Here is a 7947-nt window from a genome sequence, read left to right as displayed (position 1 = left end):
AGGTCCCTAGCTCTTGTCTGAATTTCACTCCATGATTCCTCTCCCCGTTTTGCTGAGAGTGCATTAAGCTCCAAACTGGGAGATTGTAGCTGGTCTGACATGAACTTGGTGACTCGGAATAAATCCTCAAACAGAGTGAGAAGTAAAGCAAGCTGCTCGTCAATCAGTCCATTTACAGCTCTGACCTCCATTTTCCTCCGTGTATTTGGTTGACTCATAATATCCTGTCGTGTAGCTAGAATGGCAGGGAGTGATTTCCTTATGGCCCACAAGCTGTATACTGCCATGCCCAACGTGTGTCTGACAATTTCTTCAACTCCACGGGCTGTGCAGTTGATTCCTGTTCCCTGTTTCTTCATGAAAAGATCATGGGCAACAGAGTTTGAAAAGAAGTTGTAAAGCAGCTGCACAGTTTCAAAAATCTCACCCGCCCACTTGTTGTACATTGCTCACAACATCCACTAAAACAAGGTTAAGTTTGTGAGCATGGCAGTGTATATATAATGCCTGCGGGACCTCTTTCCCAAACCTCTCTTGTACCCCATTATTGCACCCGGACATCCCTGCCGCCCCGTCAATACACTGACCTATACACACGTTCTTATCAATAACACACTGGGCGAATGTCTGTTCAATGCTTTTAAGAAGCGACTCTGCGTCCAACCCTTCTGCTGGAGTGAAGTGCAAGAATTCTTCAAGCACTGTTTTTTAATTCAAATACCGCACCACCACTGATATTTGCTCCTTTTTACTCAAGTCTTTACTTTCATCCACCGTGATGGCAAAACATTCAGCCTCCTTGTTTTCTGCGCTTATTTGACGTCTGACCATATCTGCCATAATACCCATAATTTCATTTTGGATATCATCATGGGTGTTTTTTTTGCATTTCCAGGATTGTCCTCTATTTTTTTAGCTACAGCCTTATGAAACTGCCCAATTACACTGAGCAACTCAACAAAGTTTCCCCTGTTGCCAGATCCATCATCTTCCTGGTGTCCTTAGTGGGCAATGCCTTGGCACACAGTATAGTGTAGAGACTCAACCACTGCTCTCATATACTCATGATTTTCTTGGACAATCTTTGCATGTCCTTTATCAAGCATATTTCCCAATCTTGTTTTCTCAATCTGAATTCAGCCCATGCCTCCATAGCAAACTTATGAGCTGCACTTACGTGGTGGGTTTTGAAAGCTGTTGTAGATTTCCGCCAGTTGCGGTAACCGGTGACAGTGAAGGTTGACTCAGAATGGAACCCATGTCCTCCACACAGGAAATGCCTGCATGCGAAGCAGAACGTATATATCTTTCATGACGAATATTCCAGCCAGGAGTACAGGTCAAACCAGCCACGGATAACTCCTAGCTGATTGCCAAATGGTTGCAAACAGCGAAGGGTACTTTTTCAATGCTGGCTGACGGGATCCTTCCTCAGGCTGCTGGCTAACATCGCTAACAGTATTCCCACTAGCACTAAGAGAAGCTTCATCCACGTTCTCTTCCAAATCTTACTCCATTTCTTGTTCCTCTACATCGCCCTCACACTCCTTTGATGAACTGCTGTTGTCCTCATCCCCACTTACTTCTTTCTGCATGTCACTTTCAATTAAGACAGGCTCAGGCTGAGACACCACTGGTTCCTCTGGATGAGGTCGTTTTCTCACTAAAATTTGATCCATTTTTCACGTCGGCCAAAATAATGCACGTGCCAGGCCCCCACTAGCTTGTAAAAGCACAATGTGTGTGTGGCATTTGTTAGTCTCGCGAGACCATGGATCTGCGCCTGGATCCTGCACAATGTATGTATACTATCAATCTCTCGCGTGAGTGAGTGTGAGTGACATCACCACCTTAAGTGATCTTAGATCAACTTAACTGATCTGAGGACAGCAATGGCAAGACATTGACAATGAACGAATAAGCAGAAGTGTAGAGTGGATCTGACCTTAGACCAGCATGGTGTTTATAACTTTATTGCTGTGTGGGTGCTATGGTAATTGGGGGAGATGTTTCACTAGATCAGCTGGAGAAACAAGCTGTATTCAAAACTATACAGAGAAAGCAAAGTAGCTTCAATTTATATGTCAAATTTCAGTTAATTTCTTGGTGGTGCTATGGTGGTGCTATTGTAATTTCTGCTGGTGCTATAGCACCAGCTAGCACCACCTCAGTGCCGCCCCTGTGTTTCTCCCATAAGGGTTATCTGATCTAAATGGGGGGGGGCATTGTGTTAGATGAAGAGGACCCCAATTTAACAAAGAGATGACAAATGTCTTCACTCACATCATTGTGAATCATTGGAATTTTCTATCCTTGAGAGCTGCGGAGGATTGCCCGAGTATTTGCAGGATAAACACTGGCACATTTGAACTATAAAGGAATCAAAGAAAGAAAAGGGGAGGAGCTATAGATGGCACCAAAGGGTGACTTCTCCCAGTTTATCTGCGAAACTGCTTAAATTCCTTTCTCTAATGTCTCCTACTTCCTTTTCAAGGTGGCTGGGGTCCTATTGGAGTCTGTGATTTACAGCAACGCTCAAACTGCGGTTCTTCACAGCGGTGGTTTTCTGTTCTTGGAGCTCACTGAGCGTTTTCGATACAGGTGTCCCCCGCTTTTTGAATGTTCGCTTTACAAAACCTCACTGTTACGAAAGATCTACGTTAGTTACCTGTTTTTGCTAACAGAAGGTGTTTCCACTGTTACGAAAAAAGGCAGCGCGTGCCCCGAGCAGCCACTGTCCCCCAGATTTGGAACTGCATTCTCATCGGCATTGCTTAAACACATGCCTGTGAGCAACCGTTAGCAAGGTGTCACATGAGGGTGCTGGGAACAGACCCAAATGCAAGACACAGAAGTACAAGGAACAGGACTTGACTGGAGAAGGGACATGACAGGATGCAGGCAAGGAACAGGGACAAGAACGCAGACTTGGGGTAGGGAAAGCGGGACCAGAACTAGGAACCATGGACTAGGAGACAAGGCTAGGACTCTGAGCCTGAGACTGGACAAGGACCCAGAACCTGGGTCTTGCCTCGGGCTCAGACCTCAGAACCAGGCAAGGACATGACATAGCTTGGCTTGGGATCCTCGAGGCTTGGGGTCTTGGGTGTTGAGCTTGGCTGCAGGCTGGGGTCTTGGGTCTTGAGCTTGGCTTGGGATCCTCGAGGCTTGGGGTTTTGGGTGTTGAGCTTGGCTGCAGGCTGGGGTCTTGGGACGAGCTTGGTTTGGGATCCTCGAGGCTTGGGGTCTTGGAGCTTGGCTTGGGATCCTCGAGGCTTGAGGTCTTGGAGCTTGGCTTGGGATCCTCGAGGCTTGGATTCTTGGAGCTTGAGCTTGGCTTGGGATCCTTGAGGCTTGGGTTCTTCATCTTGAAATGCAGAGGCTGATAACTCGGAGACTGGAGCTGAGAGACAGACTGGGAACTGAACATCAACATAGAGCCGGGACCTATCCTTTGACAAGCCGGGACTCATCCTTTGACAAGCCGGGACTCAACTTCATCTCCACACCAAGGTGGGACAGGTCTCTCCGTCAGGTAACGGCAGAACGGCCGGACTTACCCAACAGAAGCAAGGACAAGACAGGTCCCCCCCCCCCCCCCCGCAGGGCAACGGCAAAACAGCCTGGCTTACCCCACAGAGGCGAGGACAAAACAAATCCCCCTGTAGAGCAATGGCAAAACGGCCTGGATTACCCCACAGAGGCAAGAACAAGAAGAGACAAACACCAAAGAATGACAGACAGTTCCATCTCTGCTCCGGGGAAGCTCTGAGTCTCAGTTCGGCCAGCAACCTCAGCTGGCTACAGAAACAGCCAGATCCCTACCTAGCTTGGAGTGGCTGGCAGCCACTCAGCTGGCCCAGGAAACAGCCTAATCCATACCGCAAAGACCACTCCAACAAGTGGCAACAAGGCTCACTGAAGCAGTGGTCCTCTAACCAGGCCTAGAGATCACTAATCGTTTCACTAGCCCTCCATCAGCAGGTTGTTCCAAGGGAGACTGATGAGACAAACCAGCAGCCCACACTCAATCCCAAGGCTACTTATATTGCAAGCCCCAAGATGGGAATCAGGTGCCTTTGATTTAGACAAACAAGGGACAGCTGGAAAACCCAGGGTCTTGAGTCCATGGACTGGACCGTGAACCGGAATGCTGACTTCATGGACCGGACCATGACACAAGATAAGTTCTAAGGTATTGGAAAAGCCTGTAAGAGCTCATAAGGGTGTTACACTTAGCGTAAAATTAGACATAATTAAGCGTTTCGATCATGGTGAACGAAATAAGGACAAAGTGAGTTTGGTTTGCGGAAATTGATGAAGATGATGTTGAAGAGGTTTTGGCATCCCATGACCCAGAACTGATAGATGAAGAGCTGATGCAACTGGAAGAGGAAAGGATAACAATCGAAACTGAATGCAGTAGCGAATGGACTGAAAGTGAAGTCGTCCAGGAACTGAATGTGAAGCAACTGCGTGAGATTTTCGCTGCAATGATAAAGTACGACTTTAATTTTGAAAGGGTACGTTGGTTTAGGGCATATTTGCAGGATGGTTTGAGTGCCTACAAAGAACTGTATGATCTAAAAATGCGCGAGGCTAAGCGGTCAAGCATACTGTCATTTTTCAAGCCTTCCACATCAGCCACAGCAGACGCTGAACCTTGACCTTTGACATCGAGGCAGGCAGACATGGAAGAAGATGACCTGCCTGCCCTGATGGAAACAGATGACCCCCCCAGTGTCCCACCACCCCAGTCCCCGGGCTGCAGACAGATACTGATCCGCGAAGAATGCAGCTGTAGCCAGAATGCACCCAGCACACCTTTAAGAAAAAAATCCGAAATAAACAAGCTAAATAATTAGGTGCCGCCCAGCACGTAAATGTCGGCCCAGATCAGAGACGATTGCTGATTGCATCGCCTCTGATCTGGGCCGACGTTTATGTGCCGGGCGGCACCTAATCAATTAGCTTGTTTGTTTCGGCTTTTTTCTTAAAGATATGCTGGGTGCGTCCCGGCTTCCGCTGTACCCCTGCATTCTTCACGGATCGGTATCGGTTCGCTGCCCGGATGGTGAGGGCCACTGCACCACCCCAGCCTCCGACGACTCAGCCTAACACACTATCATCAGTGTGCTCGATGTCTTCCCGATTCCCGTAAGTGATACTACACTGTACATACATTATTTCTACTTTATATCGGCTGTGTATTTTTACGTGTTATTTGGTATGATTTGGCAGCTTCATATCTTAAAGGTTACTGGAGAGTGCTTGCTCCGTGTTTCTGCCGAGAGCGCTCGCGTGAGATTTTCGCTATGGAGAACAGTGCGGCAATGATTGTGGAGAAGTATTCCTACTTTACATAGGCTGTGTATTCATTATTTCATTCCTGCTTTTACTATATGTTACTGTTATTTTAGGTTTTATGTGTTATTTGGCATGATTTGGTAGGTTATTTTTGGGTCTGCGAACGCTCACAAATTTTTCCCATATAAGTGAATGGTAATTGCTTCTTTGCTTTACAACACTCCGGCTTACGAACCGTTTCATAGGCACGCTCTACCTTTGAATGGTGGGGGAAACCTGTGTCTCCAGAAGTGGCCCGCAAGACACGTGTCTTTGGAGTGCGGCCTTCTGCGGACTTGTGGATGATTGATGCCTCACTGGTGTTGCCAACATTACGGAGATTGGAGCTTCGAGACATCAGGTGCAGCTGTCAGAGGCCTCTGCACTCAAACTTTCGTTCTCTCTCTCTCTTTCTCTATTGTGAGAGTGAGTTTGCTGCCAATTCTTAATTGAGTGAACTCCAAGTAAAAATGATGCTGCAAACTGTAACATCGAAACAACGAGCTGATGGTGTCCTCTCTTTCTCTGGCATGTGATAGTTTCTCTCCTTCTTTAGTGAGAGAGATTGTGAATGGTGAAAGGACCAGATAGGGTGGATGTGGAGCAGATATTTCCTATCGTGGGGGTATCCAGAACTAGAGGGCACAGCCTCAAAATTAAGGGGAGACCCCTTAGGTAAGGGATAAGGAGGAATTTTTAGCCAGAGAGTAGTAAATCTGTAGAATGCTCTGCCACAGATTGCGGTGGAGGATAAATTTATTGGTATATTTAAGGCATAAGTTGATCGTTTCCTGTCAGTCGGGGCATTAAATGATATGGCGAGAAGGCGGGTGTGTGGGGCTGAGTGGGATCCAGGATCAGCCATGATGGAATGGTGGAGCAGACTCAATGGACTGAATTGCCTAATTCTGCTTCTATGTCTTACAGTCTTATGTCAAACTGTTGGGTGAACGTTGGTTTCTGATGGACTCCAGATCCTGGTCTCTTTGAGGTCTTTATTATTGCTTGCATGCTGGGTGTAGGGGGCTGATGCTTTTGCTGAGGCAGGTGGGGAAAGAGGAGGGGAGTGGGTTGATGCTTTGATGCTGCTTGTGCGTGGGAAGGGCTTTGGGATTCTAATGTGTTCCTGTCATTCATTCTTTGGGATTTTACTTCTGTTTTGTGGATGTCTGTGGTGAGTAAGAATTTCAGGTTGTATATTGTATACATTCTCTGATAGTAAATGAAACCATAGCACCATTGAAGTGGTGCTGTGGTCAAGACTGGACAAACTATAAATGATGCAGCTGGACTGAGGATCAGTTGACTTATTTCTGATTTTTATGTTCTTATATATTGAAGGGAAAGATTGATTTTTGGAATATAAAGGAATCAAGGGCTATGAGATTAGGCAGGAATGTGGTAACTGTGATCCTGTTGAATGGTAGAGCAGGCCTGAGAAGTGCTGTGGTCCATTTTTTCTTCTATTTCTAAAGTTCTTCAACTATTTCTCCTATCTCTGTTATCTTCCAGCTTGATATTATGAGTATTAAGTACTTGAGGATGTAAAACTCCCAAGAATAAAACGTTTTCTGAATAGCACAATTCTGGAAGATCATAGAGCATAAGACTTGGAGCAGAATTAGGATATTCAACCCATCGAGCCTGCTTTACCATTTCAGCATGGCTGATTTATTATCTCTCTCAATCCTATTGTAACCTTTGACACCCTGACTAATCAAGAAACTATCAACCTTTGCTTTAAATATACCCTATAACTTAGCCTCCATGGCCATATATGGCAATGAATTACACGTTTCACCACTCTGGCTAAATAAATTCCTCATCTCTGTGCTAAAGGGATGCCCTTCTACTCTGAGACAATGCTCCCTGGCCCTAATCTCTCCCACTAGAGGTAACATCCTCTACATGTCCACTCTATTGAGGTCTTTCAACAATCAGAATCAGAATCGGAATCGGAATCAGGTTTAATATCACCAGTATATGCTGTGAAATTTGTTGTCTTCGCAGCAGCAGTACAATGCAATCCATAATAATAGGGAAAAAATCTGAATTACATTAAGTATGTTTATATACTAGGTAGTTAAATTAAATGCAATGCAAAAAATTAAAAAAATAGAAAGTAGTGACATAGAGTTCATGAGTTGAATGTCTATTCAGAAACTGGATGGCAGGGGGCAAAGCTGTTCCTGAATCACTGAGTGTGTGCGTTCACGCTCCTGTACCTCCTCCACCATTGTTACATGTCCTGGGTGACGGGGGTCCTTAATAATTGATGCCGTCTTTTTGAGGCATCGCTCCTTGAAAATGTCCTGGATACTTTCGAGGCTAGTGCCCATGATGGAGCTGACTAAGTTTACAACTCACTGCAGCTTATTTTGAGCCACGGTACATGTATAGAAATTTGTGAGTGTTATCGGTGACATACTAAATCTCCTCAGACTCTCAATGTAGTATAGCCACTGTCATGCCTTCTTTGTAGCTGTATCAATATGTTGGGTCCAGGATAAATCCTCAGAGATGTTGACACCCAAGAACTTGAAATTGCTCACTCTCACCACTTCTGATCCCTCTATGAGGACTGGTGTGCATTCCCTCATC

Source organism: Mobula birostris, chromosome 2 (assembly GCF_030028105.1).
Source record: "Mobula birostris isolate sMobBir1 chromosome 2, sMobBir1.hap1, whole genome shotgun sequence".
NCBI classification, from domain to species: Eukaryota; Metazoa; Chordata; class Chondrichthyes; order Myliobatiformes; family Myliobatidae; genus Mobula; species Mobula birostris.
This window is presented reverse-complemented; position numbering follows the sequence as displayed.